At 43.4% G+C, this 25,392-nt stretch overlaps 1 protein-coding gene across 1 annotated transcript in view; it reads left to right on the forward strand.

Annotated features, from left to right (window-relative positions):
• Positions 1-25,392, forward strand: part of LOC144799501 (hydroperoxide isomerase ALOXE3-like) — a 212,316-nt gene that overhangs the window by 114,749 nt on the left and 72,175 nt on the right. The gene's annotated exons all lie outside the window — the stretch shown is intronic.

Below are 25,392 nucleotides of genomic sequence, written 5' to 3' on the forward strand. Positions count from 1 at the left end.
GCAAACTTCTGGTTAAATCCTAAACTGCGCTGTTCATGCGAAGGTTTTGGATTGTTGTGTTTAATACATAGCATTCATTCATTCATTCAAATAAGCTGTTTCCAGGTTGCACTTTGACATTCCCATCTGCTATTACCCCAAGTCCCCAAGGTAAAAGCCCCTCCTAGGTGGTCAGAATTCTCAATTGAAGCAGGCGAACTGTTGAGTGTCAGACTGCCTACAGTCACTTTGTAGTACTGCTGGTGCAGTATGATGCAAGCAATCTTGACACAGCCCTGTCCTGCTTTTTATGACTCCATAAAGCGCTATAGAATCTTAGGAGGATAATTAGGTCCAGGAAGTGGGAGGGTGCAGTGGAACTCACTTACATGTGAAGGGCTGGTCATGTCCAACTGGGAAAGACCTCTTTGAAGAAGGTCATTTTCAGTGCTCTTCTTGAAAGCATACTAATTTGGTTGAAATGAAAGATCTTTGTGCTGACTATTTTAGAGCTGTGTTCCAATCACCCACAATGTGTTGCCACTACGTGACTTGTCGATGAGCCTTACCTCAGATCGGGTTAGCATTGCTGGATCTTGGGGTGTAACTAGGAGCGAAGCTTAGGGAAAGTGATATAGGTATTTTTGGTCATGGTTCTCCAGGAAGACAGTGCAGAGAAGTTTGAACTGCTCTGGGGCACCAAGAGAAGGATTGCTGCCTTTACTTGTAGTCTCTGTAGTTTCACAATCTCTTCCTTTGGAGCTTCTGCATGGAAAACGACGCATAAGTCCTGTCTCGACATCGCCATGGCTCTGGTCAGTTCAGTGCTCTGGCCCCTTACAAGTCTGATGGAGCGATCGCAGTGTCTCTGCAGGAGACGCTGACCTGCCTAGTTACAAGTTGCACCAGGTGCAAATCTTCATCTGGTGACTCCACCTGTGATTCCACACATGTTAATGTTAATGTTAATGGGTGTCTTATATAGCGCACGGCTACTCCAAGGAGTGTCCCGGCGCTTTCTGACCCATGGCTGAAAAAAGAGGAAGAAAAATGAGGAAACAGGGGACATACTGGTTATTGATTATAAAGCCATGTTTTCAGGGCTTTTCTAAAGGCCAAGAGATTAGAAATGCGGCGCAGATCGACGGGAAGGGAGTTCCACAGTTTAGGGGCAAGATGTTTAAAAGAACGGCCACCTATCCTGACTTTCCTAATGGGTGGAACAGTTGCCAGGCCAAGAGATTCAGATCTAAGAGATCGAGTAGGCTTATAGAAAAAAAGCCGTTTCTGAATGTAGTGGGCACCTACCGAGTGGAGTGCCTTATGGGCCAATGTAAGGGCCTTAAATGTAATCCGCTTCCTAACAGGAAGCCAGTGAAGGGAGAGAAGCAACTCCGATGCCCTAGCATGGCGGGGTAGGCCAAAAATGGCCCTTGCCGCGGAATTCTGGACTACCTGAAGTTTGTGCAGGAGGAAGTCTGGCAAACCAAGGTAGAGGACATTGGAGTAGTCGAGCCTGGAGCAGATTAAGGCCTGTACCGTCAACTTCCTGTGGACCAAAGGAAGCAGAGGGAGGAATTTGCGCAACATTTTTAACAGACCAAAGCATGTACTGGTGAGACCTGTGATTTGGGATTTAAGTGAAAGGGTGTTGTCAATTTTAATCCCAAGGTTTTTAGCCACCGTGGAGGAAGAAGAAGGTGGTGACACACTCACCGGCCACCATTCCTGCCAGGGCGGATCAACCTGACAGCCAAAGAAGAGCACCTCCGATTTGTCGGGGTTGCACTTGAGGCTGCTTCGCTGAAACCAGTCGAAGACAGCCCCAAGGCAGCCACGGATGCTCTCCCCGTCGAACTCCGCACCCTTTTTACAAGTGAAGAGAAGCTGGGTGTCGTCAGCGTATGATATGATCTGGGCACCCAGAGACTCCGCCAGTACCGCCAATGGAGTCATAAAGATGTTAAAAAGGGTCGGGCTAAGCACCGACCCTTGCGGAACTCCGACATCCATCGGTGGCACCTCGGCAGAGTACGGGGGGGGGCCCAGACCACTTGTCGATGACCCGCTAGATAAGATCTCAACCAGCTCAGCACCGTCCCTCTGAGACCGATCTCGTAAAGTCTCCCCAAGAGGGCCTCATGAGGAACGGTGTCGAAGGCCGCCGACAGATCCAACATCACCAGCATGGCTCTTCCACCTGAGTCAAGGGCTTCCTTGATGGCTTCATTTACTTCCAATAGAGCGGTCTCAGTGCTCAGATTGGAGCGGAAACCTGACTGGGTGGGGTGGAGTAAGCCATGGTCTTCCAGGAAAGAGGAGAGCACAGAGTGGACGTGCTTCTCGACGATCTTAGCTAAACTGGGCAGGAGGGATATTGGTCTGTAGTTTACATATTTCTCCGGATCAAGGCCGGGTTTTTTCAAGAGTGGAACAACCATTGCCTTCTTCCAGGCCGGCGGAACAGTGCCACTTGTCAAGGATAGATTAAGAACAGGATTTATTAGCGTATTCAGGATCTTGGCGTTACTAGCTAGAAAGGTCGCCGGACAGGGGTCCAATGGAGAGCCTGATTTGATCCTAAGTAGGAGATCCAGAGAGATAGATTCCAATAGAACTGGAAACTCCGATAGAACGGGGCTGGAATCAAATGGAGAGGACGATGGGATGTAATCAATAAAAGATGAGCTGAGAGCAGAAGGCGGGAAAGATTCTTGATTCAAGATTTTGTCAGTGAAAAAGATTGCCAGCTCATTGACCCAAGGTTCAGAGAACTTGTGCTGAACTGCAATGGATTTGGGAGAGACAAACTCCTTAACAATAGAGAAGATTTCTTTACATGAGTTTGATGCTGACTCAATTCTGTTGGCAAAATAGTTCTTTTTAGCCTCAAGAATATCAGCGTGATAGGACTTGATAGATGATTTGTAGGCGGACTTGGCTTCCGCGTCGTATTGTTTCCGCCAGAGTCTTTCGGCTAACTTACAGTTACGCCGAGTCAGAGCAAGAGACTCTGAGAACCAAGGCGCCGAGCTACGCTTAGTAGATGAACGAGGCATAGAGAGTGGAGCAAGATCATCAAGCCTCTCAGTCAGCCATTTCTGCAACATATCAAGGTCCCTCTCCAAGTGACCCGATAGAATGCAGGGATGTTCCTGATATGCTTGAGCAAGGCTTTCAGGAGTGACTTTATGATAAGGCCTCCTGGGGTGCCTAAGATGGTTAGAGTTTGAACAGAATGATTTACTTCTGCCCTGAATTGGAAAACTGATCAAAGAGTGGTCAGACCAAAGAACAGGGATGGAACAGGTCTTGATAAGGGGAATGGTGGAAAACACTTGATCCAAAGTGTGACCCTTGTCATGAGTCGCACTCGAGATGTAAGGAAATAAACCTAGAGGGGCGGTGATGTCATTGATCTTGATAGCATCACTGTCTAACTCGACATCCATGTGAATGTTAAAATCCCCTAGCACTATACAGTGTTCAACCTTCAGGCAGAGAGTGGTGACAGCTGATTGAAGCTCATCAAAGAAAGAACCCCGCAGACTAGGAGGTCTATAAATCAGGAGCCCAGAGAACGATTGGTGAGGGGACAGAGTGATGGAAAAGGCGAGGGATTCGCAGCCAGAAATAGGCAAGGATGGTATAACTGCACAAGCGACAGATCTTTGAACTACAAGTGCGACTCCACCACCCTTACCCTGTGACCTATCCTGTCTGTGAAGTATATAGTCGGAAGGAATGGCTGCCGAGATATCTGGGTTAGAAGACTCATTGAGCCAGGTTTCCGTGAGCATAAGACATAGTGGTTTTTCAGGTGTCAGCAGCTCAAAGATGTCTAAGGCGTGCCTATGCAAAGAGCGGGTGTTAAGTAATAGGCACTTGAAGTTGGTAATGGGGAGTATATAGGGCCCTCGGAAACCCGGTATATATTAGGGGACCACCCACAGCCAGGACAGCGGCATTTACCATTGTATCGGCCTGGAAAAACATGCCGACAGGTGTCAGTATTAGTCTTAATAGATAATAAATCCGCTGTGGTGTAAATAAGCCTGGTGCCAGCGCCCCCCGCCGCGCCGTCCACTGCCGTGACGCTGACGGGCGCAGACGGGCAGGACTCTGGCACGACTCCGGCGCAGGTCCGGCGCGTCCGCTGGACGCGTCCGCTGCGCGGAGACATCCCTATCCGTTTTTAAAGCGCTGCTAGAGCGCGTCACCAGCCCGACCCACACCCAATATGGCGGCCAAAAAACAAAGGACACAGCCCTCGGCGTCAACACTCAGCCGAGAGCTGGAGGAAGGCAAAGGGAGGGGGGGGAATAAGCACAGAGCGCCAAGGGGCGCTAGGAAGTCCCACACACTTAGTAAAATCAAGTCTGTCGAACGAACAGCAGAAGTCTTTTAAAATGGTGCAAAATAGCAAAGTACAGAGGGAGACCTCCCGGCTTCCGCCTCAGGAGGGAAAAGCAGCTTAGTCAGAGAATCACACGCTAAATCCTGCGAGTCTCTTTTAAAGCGCTGCTAGAGCGCGTCACCAGCCCGACCCACACCCAATATGGCGGCCAAAAAACAAAGGACACAGCCCTCGGCGTCAACACTCAGCCGAGAGCTGGAGGAAGGCAAAGGGAGGGGGGGAATATGCACAGAGCGCCAAGGGGCGCTAGGAAGTCCCACACACTTAGTAAAATCAAGTCTGTCGAACGAACAGCAGAAGTCTTTTAAAATGGTGCAAAATAGCAAAGTACAGAGGGAGACCTCCCGGCTTCCGCCTCAGGAGGGAAAAGCAGCTTAGTCAGAGAATCACACGCTAAATCCTGCGAGTCCCTTTTAAAGCGCTGCTAGAGCGCGTCACCAGCCCGACCCACACCCAATATGGCGGCCAAAAAACAAAGGACACAGCCCTCGGCGTCAACACTCAGCCGAGAGCTGGAGGAAGGCAAAGGGAGGGGGGGAATAAGCACAGAGCGCCAAGGGGCGCTAGGAAGTCCCACACACTTAGTAAAATCAAGTCTGTCGAACGAACAGCAGAAGTCTTTTAAAATGGTGCAAAATAGCAAAGTACAGAGGGAGACCTCCCGGCTTCCGCCTCAGGAGGGAAAAGCAGCTTAGTCAGAGAATCCTCTGCTATCCAAAGCTAATAGGTGCGACTTTGGGGACTTAGCTACTGGCTTAGCCACTGCTTGTTTTTTATGGATTTGTGAAAGCATAACATGAAACATTCAAAACCAATTAAAAAAAATAGCTTAGTCAGAGAATCAGTCAGAACACAGAGATTCATTCCTGGTGAAGGCTGGTAGGATCTGTGTGCAGAGAGACAGTAGGAAGCTGAAAAACATGCAGGATTGGGCATGTTAAGTCTGAGTCCAGCCAAGTTATTTCCATTTTGTGCCCGAAGAAATCCTAATAACATGGTGCAGGAGAGAAAGCTCATGCCTGGGATTGATGGATGGATTATACCCTGGTGGACAGGAAATTATGCAATGCGCAAAAGAATTGTAGCTGGAGCATATCAGTAGTTTCTGATGGATTATCACTGTTCCTACTCACCCACTTTCATAAGGAGTTTAAAATCTGGTGGGCAAGCGGTGTCATGGAGGGTGGGTGCAGCGTCTCTGCTAACCTGGGATTGCACCATCTCCCTCTTGATCAGCTCGTGGATCACAAGCAAATGTTTAGCTTTTGAGCACCAATCAAAGTGATTAGAGGCGATCTACGACCTTGTTGAAGGTGATGTGGGCGAAGAACGTCTAGCCTGGCATATGTGCCATGGTAAGACTTATCTCACTCAGTTAAGTTGGATCTTGGACTCTATCGCTTGAATGTTTTCACCTGATCCCGGATCGGTGGCAGCTTCCCCATTTTTTATTGTAGACCCACGATCAAGCATCATAGTCATTGTGGTCAGCAGGGAAATTGTGTGATCTCAACTTTTATAAAGTAGGTGGCTGCTACAATCTCTAGGATCTGGGAAATGCGCAGAATCCCGACCTATGGTTCCTGGATCACTGCTGCAGGCAGTAGTGCATATTTTGCAATAAGCAGCACTTCAAAGATGTCATGCCTCTGTGAAACGCTCCTACAATCTGATCTAAGATCTGGGAGGATTGAAGGAATTGTCGAAACGTGTCTACAAGCTCCTATGTTGGAACGTATTTCTCCTCCTCCAAAGGCGATTAAGAAATTGATGTCTACATGGTAGAGGCCAAGCAAATGTCCATGGTGTGTGAAAGTAGCCGTCATATTCAAGTTCTGACATGTTCTTGTAAATCCAGGTCATAGCAATGGGGTAAGAGAGAAAGAGCTGACATAGCACCCTCAGTCCATGTTATACCTTGCCCACACATCCACATTAAATTAAATGTTTTTGTTTTTTTTTCAACATAAGATTTTCATTTTTTTTCATTTTTTTTGCAGCACAGGTTTGCCTCACGATTTGATTTGTTATAAAAAGCCTTATCAAATTGCCCTTAAGGGTGGTCCCCTGAGGAAAAACAAGCTTTGGAAATGCCAATAGGTCTGATGTTGGTTACCGGACCCTCGCCAATATAAACACACATATCCAAAGCTAATAGGTGCAACTTTGGGGACTTAGCTACTGGCTTAGCCACTGCTTGTTTTTTATGGACTTGTGAAAGCATAACATGAAACATTCAAAAACGATTAAAAAAAATAGCTGGCTGTGCATTCTTAGGCATGGCCAGCAATCTTTCTTTTATCATGCTTTGCATTTGCCAACAACACACATGAAGAGGAGGCCACCCAGGTGTAAGCAAGCATCAGAGGCCGGAGTGTAACAGGTAACAGTGAGACGGTGATGGCCGCGGTGTGATGGGAAGAATTCGGTTGAGGTGCACATGGGTGGAAGTTTGGGTGGCAGTGGCGAGATACGAAAAGTATTGTGGTAGGCACGTTTACCATTTGATTGGATTATAGCTCAGCTATGGCACAGCTTGGTCTAACCACATTCAACGAGTATCTTTTTTAATTGTAAAACAAAATGGAGGTGTGCTTTCCTTTTGAGAAGGTAATTTATTAAGGAGTTGTGAAAAGGTTTTGAAGCAGTAGAGCTATATAAAAGTAAAACATGGAGGCAGTAGAGCTCAATTTATGCTCACCTCGACCTCTGCCTGGAATTCATCGACATTTATAGGCAGAAAACGAGCACAGCTAAATTCTCATTGGAGGTACAACTAAAACGTTTGAACAGACTGACAGAGTGATCCTTTTACAAAGACCAAAGTGAGGCAAGTCTGGTTAATTTAGTGGTTTTTACTTACAGACTGATAAATGGAGTCCTTCAGTGCAGGCTTCATCATGTAATATGGTTTTGCACCAATTTGTCAGCCATATTACCTATAGTTTTGCAATGGTGCAAGCAAGGCAGAAAAAATGTTTGCTTCTTTAAAAACTTCTTTCTATAAAAATATGTTCATGGGAGAGGAGCACAAATGTAGGGTTTATAATCATGAAAGCACGGCAAAAAGATAAACTGCCACTACTTTACCCCTATTCCTCCAGTTTGAAGTCGTACAAAATATCCATATTTGTCTTGCATCTTCGTGAACAGACACAGAGGGTTAATGAACAAGTTCACTGTGCGTCTTTACCACAGAACCTAGACCACCTGGGGATTCCCGCTCCATCGAACTCCGAAACTCCCCCTAGGACCCACCTCACATGTCCACCCAGCCCCGCCATCACGTTTCCAGCACAGGCCACCAGAAGCATCCCCAAACCCGTCACCTCCTGCTACCGGCCTAACGTAATACCCGCTAGGGGTCACGACTCTGGTATGGAAACGCCTAATTTGGCCCACAACTCTGGCCGAGCTGGCCCCACCCATTGGGATGCAAATCGACCTAGCCCCCCTCACACCTTCCCAACAGCTTGCCTCCTACCAGCCCTCAGCCCACCGGAACCCACCTCGAAGCCACCTGCATACAGCGTCAGAACTGCTCCCTGGCAACGGGACCCCGGCCTACCAGCACATACCTCTCTTAGTGATATTGATATTCTCCACCGCAGATCCTCCGAGTTAACACTGAGCATCCACAAATCGTTTCTGGACCTTAAGCACCTCCTTCACATCACTGAACTCTCCTTCTCTAATCCACGGCTCTCACAGAATGCGACCCACATCCCCCTCACGATGCCCCGCCTCCACCCTCTACCACTATCCCTGAGACACTTGCGCCCTCGTAACCAACCCTTCCACCTCTCTGAGGAGGAAATCCTTGCTCTCCTTCACGCCTACAAACCCACCCATGGCACGCCTAATCCCTCAGAACTCATGGAGGAAGAAGTGGCTGACCTCCTCAGTAGCTATGACTCGGCCCTGACAACACCATGCCCCTTAAACCTGAGGGGAGAACACCCTATCTGCACGGTTACAACCAACACTAACAGATCTGTTACCCTCCGCATCAGAGGGGTGGACAATAGCAACCTAGCTAAAGTTTCTACCTCCACTTCTACATTCGACACCCACACCTTCCCCTCCCTTGTTGGCCTCCTAATTAACTGCCGGTCAGCTGTGAAACATGCATCTGATGTAGCTGACCTCATCCTGAGTCATAAATCCGACCTAGCGGTCTTCACTGAATCTTGGCTCAAGGACTCCTCATCGCCCTACCTCGACCTCTTAGTCCCGCCCAACTATAACATCGTAAGGATGGACCGGCCCTCAAAGAAAAAAGGGGGTGGCATTGCCTGTATATACCGCTCTAACCTCCTTGTTACGGAACTGCCGGTAGTCCCCTCGGACTCCTGCGAATACCTCACACTCGCCATTTCCAATAACACCTCATAGCTGTGCAAACTTCACATCTTTTACCACCCCCTTGGCAAGAACGACACCTTTACAGACCTTCTCATGGAAATCATCACAGCCAAGGTGTCCCCAAACTCTAGCGACATTTTCCTTGGCGACTTTAACTTGCATTGAAACTATCCTAAGGACCCTCAGGTCAATGCCATCAGAGACTTCTTGGCCGATCAAGTCCTTACCAAAGCCTGCTCCCTCCCCACTCATTCGAAAGGTGCCACCCTAGATTGGATCATTGCTAAGGAATCAGCATTCAAACTTATCTCCATTGATCCTTGTGATTGGTCTGATCACCACGGCATCACTTTCCTCCTGCCCAGCATCCATAAATCATGGACACCTCAACCTGTGATTCCCAAACGATGGGTTAGGGACACCAAGACCTCAACCTCGAGAAACTGGCAGCGCGTTGTGAGTCTGACCACCCCCCCGCCCCCCACACAGTGCACATCAGTCTCCAATCTAGCGGACCATTACTCCTCTAAAATTAAAAAGAACCCAGATCAAGGACTGAAATCCCTGGTTCAATGGATCCCTTAACAATGAGAGGAGATCCCTTCGACAGATGGAAGGAATCTGGAAACAACACCCATCTGCAGCACATCTTAAACTCCTTCGACAGGCCAGAAATGCCTACAACAAGGAAATCCTCAATACTAAAAAAGAATTTTTCAGAACTGAACTGGAGAACACCAAAAATTGACCACGCAAGCTGTTCGACCTGGTCAAACAACAATCAAACAAACTAGCGAAAACCACCAAAGAAACACCTAAACCCCTAATATCAAGCGAGGAATTCTCCACTTTCTTCTGTGAAATAATCTCTGCTCTAGGAAATGAACTTAAATCTGCATCCCCCCACCAAAATAAAAATCAGCCAGCTCCACCTCCTCTCTCCGCATTGTCCTCCCAAACCTCACCAAAAAACCAAGCGCACTGGTCCAACTTTAAATTTTATGACAATCACTCTATCTCATGAATTCTTGCATCCTCAAAACCGAACAATCACTTTTATGATACTCTCCCCTCTAACTGCCTAGCTGCCGCCTCTCGGGCTATCATCCCTTCCTGGACCGCAATATTCAATGCCTCCCTCCTACAGGGCTCAATCCCTGATTTGCTCAAGACTGGCCAAGTTGTTCCCATCCTAAAAAAGCCCACGCTGGACCCTGCCGCCGCTGAGAACTATAGACCCATATCTAACATCACACTCCTTGCCAAAGTTCTGGAAAATGTGTGCAACAGCAACTAAGTCTACATATCAACAACTTTCTCCTGCTTGATGACTTCCAATCAGGTTTCAGACCTGGGTACAGCACAGAAACCACCCTCCTCCACATTGTGTATGACGCCCTCCAAGCCATAGACCTAGGCAAAACCTGTCTCCTAATCCTTCTAGACCTTTCCTCCGCCTTTGATACGGTGAACCACGAAATTCTCCTAGAACGCCTCAAACTCAGGATGGGATTGGATGGCACCGTCCTTGAATGGTTTAGATCCTTCCTCTGAAACCGCTCACAGAGAGTCCTCATCAATGGTGATCTATCCGCCCCCTCGCCGGTTTCTATTGGAGTCCCACAAGGATCAACCCTCTCGCCCACCCTCTTCAATCTTTACCTTGAACCGCTCTCTGAGGTGCTTCGTGCCGCCAACATCTCCTACCTTATGTACGGCGACGATACACAGGTCTACATAAAAATTTCTTCCCCTGAGGACATTCTCTCCCTTAACGAGGCCCTGAAGCTGACAGCCCATTGACTCACTGCCAACCAGCTGAAACTCAACGCAAATAAAACCGAATTTCTTCTGATCTCCCCACCCAAACCCAATCTAGACATCCAGGAATGGATCAAGACCATCACGGCAGTAAGCTGCCCTCCTACCATTGTTGACTCTGTGAAATCCCTTGGAATAACCCTTGACAGCAGCTTGAATATGAAAGGCCATATAAACTCTATGGCCAAAACGGCTAGATTCCACCTGAGCTACCTAAGAAACCTAAAACCCTTCTTCGAAGCGTCCGACCTTAAAACAGCAACCCAGGCCCTAGTCATTTCCAGACTTGAATATGGATGTTCTACTCTTGCAGGGCTACCCAAGAACTCTCTGGCCCCATTGAAAGCCTGCCTCAACACCGCCGCAGAGTCCTAACAGGCTCAACAACATTTGACCACATCTCTCCCCACCTCAAAGCACTGAACTAGCTTCCCCTTGAGGCCAGAATACAATTTAAACTGGCCTGCATTACTCACAAAGCTCTGTACTCCATATCCCCATCATTTCTTGCACAAAAACTCATTATATCCGGAGGAACCAGAAACTCCCGATCTGCCAAAGACCTGCTGCTGCAACCAGCACGCTTTCGGAAGAAAAAAGCCTACAATCGGGCCTTCTCTGGGGCCGCACTAAGAATCTGGTACTCTCTCCCACCCGCCATTAGAAGACTTCCGTACTTGGTACACTTTAAAAAAGAGACCAAAACATTCTTAATGGGAAAATACCTAATCTAATGAACACCTTTCAATCATTCCCTCAATGAGCTGAGACTGTGTGTATGTTATACCTTCCTGCTTTAATTGTTTAACTACTTGCATATTGATCCCACACGTAGCTTGCACCTTTGACAGCACGCTCTTCAGGTATAATGCAGCCCCCTGTATTTTTTATCTACTTGCTTTTTTTCCCCACATGTAGCTTGAACTATATACTGCTTGCTCCTCCCTTACAATGTATCCCAATCTTTCCCAATGTGATCCCTCCCATTCTATGCTTTGTATCCCTCCCCCCTTAATCCTGTAAAGCGCTCTGATACCCTCACAGGTCTGGTTCGCGCTCTATAAAACTATAAAATAAATAAATAAATACTTACCTCCGGTAATGCTTTACCAGGTAGAGAATGTATCTAGCTGCAGGTTCTTTACCTTAGAATAATCCTCAGGTCTTTTTCTCTTAGCTATTGAGCCCTTCCTCCAATACCTAAGAGCAAATCAGAATATCCCCGGCATAGATTTCGGCAAAACTACGTTCAAGGTACCAGTTTATGCAGGTGATATATTGGTGGCATCAAAAGAAGCTGCCACAGCCATTCCGGCTCTCATGAAATCTATTCACGACTACACAGAAGTATCGGGCTACACCCTCAACAAAGACAAGGCAGAAGAAAATCTACTTAACCTATGTGGTACCAGAGAGGTTTTGGGAGACTCCAGACTGACGTGGCAGACAGGTACAATTACGTATCCAGGCATAGAATTCTCAAGCGACCGTATTTTTACCGTAGAGGAAAACAAAACTGTTATTCATAAAAAAATCACTGATCTATTATATGGGTGGTCACCTAAATTCTTAACATGGTGGGGTAGAGTAAAAACGGTCAAAATGATGATAATGCCGCTTATAAACTACCTTATCAGCATGCTACCTATGATGATTTCAGATATCATCCTAAAGAAAATAGATAAAGTCATTAGTAAGTTTTTGTGGCAAGGGAAAAGAAGAAGGACTTCCCTAGGAAAACTCAGACTTCCAAGAATAAAGGAGGAGTATGCCTACCTAATTTTAAGAACTACCAAACGGCCTACCTCTGCAAACAGGGAGCTGCATGGTTCATGGATATGCTTGAGCACCGACCCCAGTACCTAGACGTAGAATTAAATCTGATTAATGATATCCCACTTCCGGCAATGATGACTATGCAGGTCTCTATGTTAGCACACTCTAAGTACATCATACTAAACACTAAGAAAGCTCTGGCATGTCTCGAAACACTATCCAATGCAAAAATTGGTGCTTCAAATATAATGGTGATTTGGTACAATCCCATAATAAAAATAGACAGAAAACCATTAATCTGGAGTGACTGGTCTCAAAAAGGCATCAATTTTATCAAGGACCTTTATGAGAATACTTTGCCCATTCCATTCTCTGTCCCAAAGAGAGAGAGAGGTTTAACTGATATAAACTATTATAACTTCCTGAAACTTAAAGTACATATCTCTAAACTGGCTACTAACCCTTCCCCCCCCTCACTCCCTGTCAAATTGACCCATTTGTTTAACACCGGTCACATGGTCTCAATTATCTACAAGTCCTTACTCTCTGAGCCCCGCAATGCCCATATGATTAATGAGGGAAAATAGGAATCTGAACCGAACAGTAAGGCAATAAAGCTAAATTGGGAACTAGTCCATATGATGCCTTTCAAACACAAAATATCCCCCATACATTCCCAGACAAAGTACATGATCATAAACAGGAACTATTGGACTCCAGCCAGACTATATAAGCTTAAGATAGCCTACTCTCCATAATGTTGGAATTGCGACTCTCAATCAGGTGACTTACCATGATGGAGCGGTAATTTCTTCTGGTAGTTTCTCAATGCAAAATCCTCATGCTACCTCTAATTTACCGCTCAAAAGGTGTTGGGCCCTTCACACCATGTATTACCTACAGGAGATTTTAAATAATCATGAACAGTAAAAACTGCAATTATTATTCAAGCCAATAAAGAGAGTTGTTGAGTGTTTTAAAGGGTTTTATTTTCTAGTCAAAAGTTAAGTTTTTCTCTGACCCTTTATTCATTAGCAAAATATCAATTAGGTTACAGAATTTGGAGAACAGGAAAAATAGCATTAATAAAGAACACATTACAGTCTGCATATAAGCATAACATGTAGGGAAGAAAATGTGGCGCAAAATTTCAGTCACAATTCTTAAAGAGTTTCTAAGAAAAATAGTCTTGCAAAGCTAATCAATAATTAAATAGTTGGCAGAAATCTCCCATTAAGAGAAATAAATGCATAAAACAAATAAATCTTTTTAGACCTAATTAATTAGTCAAAACATAAACTTAAAGTTTAGCATCTAAATCTAAAGAGCCTTTCTATCTGTTGCTGCTCTGTGCATCTCTGTGTCTAAAGAGCAAAAAGGAGGGAGTCAGCCCGCCCTCCACCAGACCTCAAAGGAATGTGGCCTGCAGTGCCAAGATATGACGTGGAAGCAAGAAACCTCCCCCTGACTCTCCTCGGACGCACCTCCCCTTCAGCAATCTCCCGGGACGTTTCGCGTACCTAACCCATAGAAGCCAGCTGAGCTGAGAAAGCCAGGCCCCATCCAGAGAGGACATTATTTTATACTGTAATTATTGGCAGACTACTCAAAGATGTAGCATCTTTCAGGAAAACCTGTACGTGATTGGTCAGTCATGATGGCATGAGTTCTCACTACCCTGACTCATTCTAAAATCCTGACTTTACCAGTTTTAACAAAAGAAGCATACATGAATAACTACATTTATAAACATTTGCAACATTTACTAGGAGAAATGTTTCATTCTAATTCTCTTCCTTCCCTTCTCAGCGCAGTAGGATGGATACTTTAGTTAGCTGGTACATTGGCACAGTCACAAGAATCTACAGTTCAAGATGTCCTTCACTTCTTGTCATGAGGAAAGCTGCCACAGTCTGCGCATGCTCCCTTCTCATTAAATTGCAAGCCATAGCCTTGATGGATTCACAAGCAGCCATGTTTTGTGTAGGCCCCAAAAATAAAACAAACACAAAGATAATATTAATTTTATGTAAATCAGCCCATTATGTTTCCCAACTCCATACTAATACCCCTTATAAATGTTTACCTAGCCAAGCTATTAGTTTCAAGCAGCTTTTCTATTATTTATGACAACATGCAAAAATGTGCAATGTGCAAAATAGCATTTTCATGCTGTAGTGTAAATTTTAAAAGCACACACAGTTACTATAGCGCACATAGTTAATGCAGCACACACACCAACATGCTTTAATGTTTTAGATAGCTTTTCATGCAAAAAAGCATTTAGTCCCTGTGTAGTGTTTGGTGCATTATTAATTCACACACATTATAAAAAGAGGTGTTATTAACTGAAAATATTTATCAAAATATGCAACAAGTCAAAGTCTTTTAAGACAGAAATAGTGGATTTAGATTACAAGGGATAAGCTGGGAAGAGAGAAACACATTCTATTAATCTTCAAAGGTAAAAAGGCCACTTTTCTCTACACTGCAAAAAAACACATGTTAATTCAGCAAAAGCATTTTCAGACTGACTAGGCCTCACTTTCATGTTTTTCATGTGCCATGTTTTTAACCTGCACCAAAATGTGCGTGGCAATTTAAATGCAGCCTGTCTGAAGCACAAAAAATAAAACAATGCCTTATAATTCATCACACATATTTCATTTCACAAGTGACAATATTTTTTTTTTCTATTTTTTTTTTTAATTGCAAAACCTGAGCATATAACAATGTTACCTCTATTTCTAAGGCAAACACAAGTCTGGTCTGTAATCAGATCATATATAGCCAAGCTCAAATGTTTAATGCAGAGTTTTGTAAGTAGCTTCTTGGAGCTGTTAGTCTTCTTTAAAATAAGTAACTAAAATAATGAAAAAGGAATTCAACAGGACAGTTTCAGCATTTCTTTGCTCTTTGTCATCAGCTTGCCATCAGAATGGCTCATACAGTGTGGCATTCTGTACCTTTTCCATGCAAATTAGACTACTTAGGTGCTGAGAAACTCTGACAGAGCACCATCAATCCTTTCACACTTTTTCATCCAAGGCCTTTCACTCTTATTTTCACTTTGATCAGATTCAGATGTTTCACAACAGCATCTCTCAGATCAAAGCCGTTGCACCATCCATTATGCAGATCTAGTGTAGCAGCTGCAATCTGGTGAGAAACTGCACACTGTACATCAACCAGACCTACACAGCAATGGCTAGTGTTCTCCTCAGTGTTTTCCACAAGTGCATTTGCATATGCATTTTCAAGCCACTTTAGTGTTGCTGAAACACAGTCTTTTGCAAAAGGTAACTCTGTGCTGCCATTGTGTTGCTTTATTATGCGTGGCACTTCAGGCAGATAGCTAAAATCCATTCCTTGTCCAATCTGTTGTTCTGCACTCATTATCTTTGAGACCACATTATGATCTGATTTCAGAGAAACTGGCAATCTATACCTGGGCATCAGTCTTTGCAATAACACATTTGTCACTTTGCAGTTGTCATTTTTTTCAAAAATAGTTCTGATACAACCCTGTTGTGCTGCTTCAAAAACATTTTCTTGAGCCTCTTTTAATTCATCTGTGAAGATTCCATAGAATGTATATGCTAACAGAACACACATTTGTGCAACTGAATTAGCATTGCTCTCTCCCATGACAACAGTGACTCCCAATTTAGCATATATACTGCATGTTATGGTAAGGGCAATCAATTTCGAATTTTGGGCTGAGGTAACTACTGAAAGCCATAAAGCTTTGACAACATCATGTATAAGGAGCACAGCATGTGCTGCTTTTAATGTGTCACCTTTCAAACATGGGCCATCTGCAAAATGGACATTGTTGGGCTGACTCAGACGTTCATCCTTAAAGTCTGATTTTGGCTTTATGCATATTTTCATGATATTTAGACACTCATATTCAGTTTCATCATAATCCAATTCATTTGCTGACATTTCTGTGAAGTTAGGGTCAAAGGTCATTGGGCAATACATCACAGACCTTTGAACACAGTCATCTTTTTCAATAGGCAATGAGAGAGCGCAGCCCTCCCTCTCACTGCAAATTAGTGTATCTTCTTTCAAATAAACTTTCATTCCTAGTGCTGGGGCACGACATTTTTTCTCTTTCAACTCTAGGAATGCTTTTGTGCAGTTGTTGTCCAATGGAAGCGGATCAGACACACCTGAGTGTGTCAGCCTCAGTAAAGGCTTAGCCACTAGGGAAAGGTTTAGTAACCACTCTCTACAGCAGCTAACCATTCCCAAAAATTTCCTGACTTCTTTCTGAAATTGAGGTGGATTTTTCTTGGAAATCATTTCCACCCTCTCTGGTGACACCTTTCTACCTCCCTTTCCAATTTTGTGTCCCAGACATTTATCTTCTTTTTGACAGTACTCTTGACTATTCTCATGCAATGGCACTGTGACATGAACTTGGCAAAAATCAATAAAAGTAAGCCATTCTTAACCACATGGAATTTGAAAAAATATATTGGCTGGATCCGGTACCACAGGACAACATGAAAAAATATGCTTTTAATCTTCTGCCCTATTCTGTTCTTTTCATTTAGTTTCTGTGAACCTGTGATCAGAAAGTTACATAAACTTCCAATCAATTCCATCAAAAATCCTTTTATTGGTAAAATTCCTGCAACTGATGGTATTCTTGAATACATGTCATTTGGTTCTAATTTTAATAAGACATGTTCTGCACATTTTATTAACCTGTCATCCTTCTCGTGAACTCTCTTATTTCTGTGTTTATTATTTTTTCCAAAGCAGAAGGTCATTTTTCAACTGTCTTTTCTGAAAATAATGTTACAGCTGTCTCTTGTTGGTCCATTTTAAAATGTACCTCCTCATCAGGAATCTGAAAATTAACATTATCTGGTGTACAGTAATCTGTGCTGTTTAATTTGCAAAATAATTGTTTTTCTGGTAGGCCTGAGTCACAGACAACAACTTGGCAATTTTCCTCAAATGGGCCTATTTTTGGTGCACATTCTTCTAAAACTGGGTTTGTAATTTCTTTGTTTAAAACTCCTGCAATTAAATCTGGACTTTCTATTGCCTTCACAATGGAATTGGTAAATTCAGAATTGTGAGTGTTAAAACTCTCATTTGCAAACACAGCAACCTGTTGAACTGGGTTCTGTTTTTGTCTCTGAAAATAATTCACATTTGCTCTGGACACCTTATTTAAATTAACTTCAGCATTTTCCATATTTTGTGGGACCATTTGTGCTTGAAAAATTCCTGCCATTGGTACCTGTTTCTGAACTGACATTTGCATTTGCTTAGCTGGCATAATTTGCACCTGCATTTCTCCATGTTTTTGTGCATCATGTTTAAATTTAGTTTTCTTCTTCCAATGCTCAAATCTGTTATAAAGATGGCAAAAGGACACATTTTCCAGCAGTACAACATCCATACCTTAATTTGCACAAACCAAAACACCTTTACCTCCATCCTGTGTTCTTTTAATCTGTACCCAATCAACATCCTTTGCTAGCACTCTGCCCTTCAGGAAAATAATCACTGCTATGTTTTTCTCCATTACAACAGAAAATGATGGTGCATTCATGCAAACCCTTTTCATTGTCTCTTCACCTGGCTTTTTCACAACTTTAGATTCAAACCACAATTCTGTTTGCAGGGCAATGTACAAGAACATTTCCAAATTAATGCACAACTCTGTTAAAATGTCAACAAATCCATCAACTTGTGGGTACCACAGCACAATCTTGTCTCTCAATTGTGGGATTAAGTTCAGAAATGCTGTAAATTGACTTTTATTCTGTGGCATATGAACATGCACTTCTCCCACCATTTCTCTCAATGAGTAAGCAAAAGCTTCTCCCTCATTCTGCTTATTATTTTTCTCAACTAAATCTGGTGGCTTCTTTTCCTTATCCATTTTCCTTGCTAGGTCTGGTGGTTTCTTTTTCTTCTCATGTTTTCTTGCCCACTTGTCTCCTAATTTCTCAAACCCATTGCATTTAAAACTATATTTTATTTCTGCAATGTGCAATTGCATTCCTGAAGAACACATTTTCTCATTTGCTTCATCATCCATGTATACCCTGTAACTTTTCTGAAATGGAAAACATCCTGAAACATCAGTTTCATATTTTTGAGCCAAATCTGTCAGTCCATTATGTGTAGGTAATGCACATGTAGCTGTTTCCATACTCAGGGAAATTAATTATTTTTCCTGACACTGGTTCACATTTTCATGATTTAAACAGCAGAGACTGTTAATTTCTCCATGTTCACATGTTCCATTTAAAACACTAATCTGTCTCTCTTTTTCAGGGCCTGTGTTAATATGTTCTCCCATGTTCTCTATATTTTTAATCACTTCTGCTTCCTCAAAGAAGGTTTGAGAAATCCCATTTTCAATTACATTCATTTTATCCTGGGCTGCAGATGTTGTAAATACCATTTTTCCCTCATCTTTCAGTGCTTGGGGTAATTTCTGTTCAATAATCTGTGTATTCTGAGTTTCTGAAATAAACCCTGGCAAATTCACTGATTCTGCAGCTCTTTGAACTTTTTCAGTAGGGACCATATTAATTGGGACAGTCATAATATTTCCTGGCATTATCTGTGCATCTGCAGTTTGCAATTCTTGAACTGAATCAGGCACATTTGAAGCAGTAACACCTGGAGGTATCACTGTCAGTACTGAATCAACAGGTAATGGGTCAATATAAAATGTCTGCACAGTTCTCTCAGTCTGTATTTCGCTCTGTTCAACAGAAGCAGTAGCCCCTGTAGTATTTACTGGTGCGCTATTTTCAGTATTTTTCATGGGAACCACATAAAGTGGTGGACACTCAGTTAACAATGCATCCATTATTTCATCACCTGAATCATTATTTATTTGAAGCTCTTTTCATCACTAATTCCCTTCTCCTGCATCTGGTGCTTTATCTTTTCACCCTCGCTTGCTTTCTCTCTTGCTGCTTTTTCCCACATGCTTAAGGCCTCAAATTGTGCAGCTTTAGATGGTGTCTTTATTTCACATAACACTTCCCTTAATTTGTCAATAATTTGCAATTCAAAAGTACCATCTTCTGGAAACCTCAAAGAACCTTCTTTTTCAGTAATCTTGCACCATTGGTGAACCCACATACATGTGTTTTGTCCCAAATTGGTAGACATAAAATGCACAGGTGTTCCTTCAGGAGCATCACCAATAAAAAACGAATTTTTCACTTTACCTCCTAACAGCTTCTTTAAACCTTCAAACATTTTCATTTTTGCAATAGTTCAATGCAATTTCTTTTCTCCAAAGCTGTCAGTCGCAATTTTAGTCAGTTTTACTCCTACCACTGACCCTCCACAAAATCTTTCTACAATATTTCTCTCTTAATCAATAACTCTGTTAGTAACAACATAAATACATTTGCTACTCTGTCTGTTGTGCTAAATAAAGGATAGATTTATATTCACTGCGAGTAACACATTCCGCTTACCCTTCCCAAAGTAAGACTCTCCGTTTACTCTTCAAACACTACAGGTAAATCCCTTCCGCTTACCTTTCACTCAAGCTCAGAAGAACCTGCTACTCCTTTGGACTTATCCTTCAGGATATATCTTAGTCCAAAGTTTCACCAGCGAACCCTTTTGCTGTCAATCAAGCTCAGAAGAACCTGCTACTCCTTTGGACTTATCCTTCAGGATATATATTAGGCCAAAGTTTCACCAGCGAACCCTTTTGCTGTCAATCAAGCTCAGAAGAACCTGCTACTCCTTTGGTGTGACCCATTCTAGGTGATATCAGACCAAAGTTTCACCAGCGAACTCTTTGCTATCAATCACTCACACAGAAAATAGTCCCTAATTTAACACTGCCAGCCCTCCTTAGCTTCTCAGTGTTATTCCAACAGACGAGTAACCTCAGTGCACTGTGGCTTCCATTTACCACCTGCTATTCCTTCCCGGGATTCCACAGGTGTGCATACCTGCGTGTTCCAGACAACATAGAACAAGACACTAACTTAACATGAAGAGTTAAAACATGTAATCAATAACCCAAAAAGTATGTCCTATGAAATGACCAATATAATCAATAACACCATCAATTCAAAATGAGCAAAATGTCACCAACATTAAAAAAACTTAATATTTTCAACATTTCAAAAATACATGCTAGCATATTCACAACATTTCACAACCCTATTGATACTCACACCACTTCTTGCATCACCTGCCAGTACTGCTTTGCCAGTCTTCAGGTTCTGAGCATTGGAGTCAGGAATCAGGACTTGGACATTTATCTAACTTTGGCAATTATTTTACTTCCCTCTTAAGTTCAATGATCCATTAGTTGAGTAGTTGATGGTGAAATCAATAATCATTAATCACCAAACTAATCAATAATGACCATCCTCTGCTTACCAAAAACTGATGGAGCGGTAATTTCTTCTGGTAGTTTCTCAATGCAAAACCCTCATGCTACCTCTAATTTACCGCTCAAAAGGTGTTGGGCCCTTCACACCATGTATTACCTTCAGGAGATTTTAAATAATCATGAACAGTAAAAACTGCAATTATTATTCAAGCCAATAAAGAGAGTTGTTGAGTGTTTTAAAGGGTTTTATTTTCTAGTCAAAAGTTAAGTTTTTCTCTGACCCTTTATTCATTAGTAAAATATCAATTAGGTTACAGAATTTGGAGAACAGGAAAAATAGCATAATTAAAGAACACATTACAGTCTGCATATAAGCATAACATGTAGGGAAGAAAATGTGGCGCAAAATTTCAGTCACAATTCTTAAAGAGTTTCTAAAAAAATAGTCTTGCAAAGCTAATCAATAATTAAATAGTTGGCAGAAATCTCCCATTAAGAGAAATAAATGCATAAAACAAATAAATCTTTTTAGACCTAATTAATTAGTCAAAACATAAACTTAAAGTTTAGCATCTAAATCTAAAGAGCCTTTCTATCTTTGCTGCTCTGTGCATCTCTGTGTCTAAAGAGCAAAAAGGAGGGAGACAGCCCGCCCTCCACCAGACCTCAAAGGAATGTGGCCTGCAGTGCCAAGATATGACGTGGAATCAAGAAACCTCCCCCTGACTCTCCTCGGACGCACCTCCCCTTCAGCAATCTCCCGGGACGTTTCGCGTACCTAACCCATAGAAGCCAGCTGATCTGAGAAAGCCAGCCCCCATCCAGAGAGGACATTATTTTATACTAAATAATGTCCTCTCTGGCTACTCAAAGATGTAGCATCTTTCAGGGAAACCTGTATGTGATTGGTCAGTCATGATGGCATGAGTTCTCACTACCCTGACTCATTCTAAAATCCTGACTTTACCAGTTTTAACAAAAGAAGCATACATGAATAACTACATTTATAAACATTTGCAACATTTACTAGGAAAAATGTTTCATTCTAATTCTTTTCCTTCCCTTCTCAGCGCAGTAGGACGGATACTTTAGTTAGCTGGTACATTGGCACAGTCACAAGAATCTACAGTTCAAGATGTCCTTCACTTCTTGTCATGAGGAAAGCTGCCACAGTCTGAGCATGCTCCCTTCTCATTAAATTGCAAGCTATAGCCTTGATGGATTCACAGGCAGCCATGTTTTGTGTAGGCCCCAAAAATAAAACAAACACAAAGATATTATTAATTTTATGTAAATCAGCCCATTATGTTTCCCAACTCCATACTAATACCCCTTATAAATGTTTACCTAGCCAAGCTATTAGTTTCAAGCAGCTTTTCTATTATTTATGACAACATGCAAAAATGTGCAATGTGCAAAATAGCATTTTCATGCTGTAGTGTAAATTTTAAAAGCACACACAGTTACTATAGCGCACACAGTTAATGCAGCACACACACCAACATGCTTTATTGTTTTAGATAGCTTTTCATGCAAAAAAGCATTTAGTCCCTGTGTAGTGTTTGGTGCATTATTAATTCACACACATTATAAAAAGAGGTGTTATTAACTGAAAATATTTATCAAAATATGCAACAAGTCAAAGTCTTTTAAGACAGAAATAGTGGATTTAGATTACAAGGGATAAGCTGGGAAGAGAGAAACACATTCTATTAATCTTCAAAGGTAAAAAGGCCACTTTTCTCTACACTGCAAAAAAACACATGTTAATTCAGCAAAAGCATTTTCAGACTGACTAGGCCTCACTTTCATGTTTTTCATGTGCCATGTTTTTAACCTGCACCAAAATGTGCGTGGCAATTTAAATGCAGCCTGTCTGAAGCACAAAAAATAAAACAATGCCTGACTGCAGATGGAATCTGCTCCATCAACCACACATGCTTCTCCTTTGTCTGCTGTTACAAAACATTTGGAACAAGGTCTTCGAACAATTCAACCAGACATTCAACATTTCCCCTGTTAAAGAGATATCGTACATCTTATTTGGTTTCCAGGACGCGGAACTAAAAGGGAATGATAACCGCTTTCTGCTTGACTTAAAACTGACTCTGGCATGTAAAATAGTCCTGTGTAATTGGAAACGTTTTGATAAAATTTCATTAAAAAAGTGGCAAGAATGGCTAACCTTCATGAGAGGCGCGGATAATATTGCCCAACAAATCGCCCCATAGAAACCTAAGCACAGGAACATGTGGAAATCTCTTGATTCCGCCTCTATGGCTTTTAAACCCCCTTGAAATCGATCTTGCTATCCGGCTCAAAGGAGCTTACAAGCTTCCCAACAAGGATTGAGCTGCGGCCACCCTATCAAACCGCTGTTAGGATAAAGAGTTAGGGACTATATACAGTCAGTAGGAGTACCCCTTGACCCCCAGTTGTTTTTTAACTTTATTTATTTATTTATCTACCTATTTATTTGTTGTTGTTTACTTTCCTTATATAGCCATAGGAGGATAGTAGATATGTGCTAGAGGTGTTATATACTATGTTATATACTGTCACAATTGGCACTACTGATCACCCTTGACACTACCTAGAAGTATCCAATGACTTGATGGTAACCAGGCAATATTAGGCAGCTCAACATGTGTACACCCATCTGTTTTGGTATGTTATTTCTGCCGCCTCAACTGTATCGTTTGTAAGAACCAGTGCCAGATAGCATTATCAGAATGATTACCTTCTATCCATTCTGACTAACGACAAGAGTTTTATTGCAATTTTGTTTCTTTGTCTTGCCTTGTTTTCTTTGTGTCGCTTTTGTAAAAGGCAAAAATGTATTGAAATCAAAAAGTATAATCCCCAGGTGTCAGACTGGATTTAGAAGATTTTCAAGCAGTACCCCTACGCAGAGGTAGGTGGTGTCATTCGGCTCCACATGGCATCATTGGCACCGTTAAGTGATGTGCACAGGGCCTATATAGGTAGCACCTTGGCGTGCTAAAGTCAGTTACTTTTCACGACTTTCCACGTCAGGAGCGCAGAGCCTCGATGAGCACTGACCACTGGTGTGATGAACTAATCAATCGGTCAGGGAGTTTAAAGCGTGCTACTCACCCATGAGGGTCTCAAGGTGCTGGGGTAGGAGGGGCAGCTCCTATTCAGCCGAAAAGCCAGGTCTTGAGGCTCTTCCTGAATGTGTGCAGAGTAGGGGAGTGTCTGATGTTTACTGGGAGCTTGTTCTAGGCTTTGGCTGTGATGTAGGAGAAAGCTCTTCCACCCTCTCTGGTTCTGCTGATGCACAGGGTTTCTGCTAGGGCGAGGTCAGTGGAGTGGAGGTTCCTTTAGTGTACATGGAAGAAGACTCTTTCATTGAGTTATTTGGATCCAGTGCTGTGGAAGGATTTGTAGGCGTGGGTGACGTTATGAGTGCATGGGTGACGGTCTTTTTGGCTTCAGGGGGATCCACTTGAAGGTTTTGCGGAAGATTAGGAGGGTGTTGAAGCAGGTGGAGGTGCCGGCGTTGATCTGTCGGGCCATGGTGAAGGAGGAGTCAAGTATGATGCAGAGGTTCTGGGCATGGTCTGTGGGAGTGTGGGGTTGCTGAGGGAGGTGGGCCACACAGAGTTGTCCTAAGCTGAGGGGGTGGGTCCAAGGACAAGGACTTCTGTCTTCTCCGAGTTGAGTTTCAGACTGCTGCTGCTCATCCAAGCTGTGATGTCTTTCATTCTTTCATGGAAGCGGAGTCTGGTGGGTTCGGGGTCCTTCGTGAGGGAGAGGATGAGCTGGGTGTTGTCGGTGTAGGATACTATGTTGAGTCCATGCTGTCTGACGATGGCGGCGAGGGGGGCCATGTAGATGCTGAAGAGTGTGGTACTGAGCGGTGATCCTTGGGGTACTCCACAGTTGATATTTATGGGTTCAGAGAGGAAAGATGGGAGTCTGCTCCTTTGGGTTCTGCCTGTGAGGAAGGAGCAGAGCCAGTTGAGGGCAGTTCCCTGTATGCCGGCGTCGTGGAGTCTAGCTGCGAAAGTGCTGTGGGAGATGGTGTTGAAGGCTGTGCAGGAATCCAGTAGGATGAGGACTGTGGTCTGGACTTGGTTGAGGAGCATGCAGATGTTGTCTGTGGCGGCATGGAGGGTGGTCTTGGTGCTCTGGTTACTGCAGAATCTGGACTGGGAGGAGTCGAGGATGGCGTTCTCTTTGATGAAGTTTGTTAGCTGGACGTTGATCTTCTCAGTGACTTTGGCTGCGAAGAGAAGGAGAGAAATGGGTCGGTAGGTCTTCATGTCCTTCGGGTCTGCAGAGGGTTTCTTGAGGAGAGGCTGAACTTCTGCGTGTTTCCAGTCGTCGGGGAAAGTGCCGGATTCGAGGTAGGCATTGATGGTGCATCGTAGCTAGAGCGCTATGGCGGCGGTGGCTCTGTGGAAGATGTGCGGTGGGCAGGAGTCCGTGGGTGCTCCTGAGTGAGTGCTCTTCATGGTCGTGGCAATATGTTTGGTGGTGACTGGATCCCAGGTGGTGATGGTGGGCTGGCAGGCGTCGCTGGAGGGAAGGGTGGTTTCTGTAGTATGTTCGCTGAAGTTGTTGTAGAGGGCCTTGATTTTCAGATGGAAGGAGGAGTCGAGCTTGTTGCAGAGGTCCTGGGAGTGGGTGATGGCTGTGGTTTTGCTGGGGGGAT

This window comes from Lissotriton helveticus, chromosome 12, assembly GCF_964261635.1.
Source record: "Lissotriton helveticus chromosome 12, aLisHel1.1, whole genome shotgun sequence".
In the NCBI taxonomy this organism is placed as follows: Eukaryota; Metazoa; Chordata; class Amphibia; order Caudata; family Salamandridae; genus Lissotriton; species Lissotriton helveticus.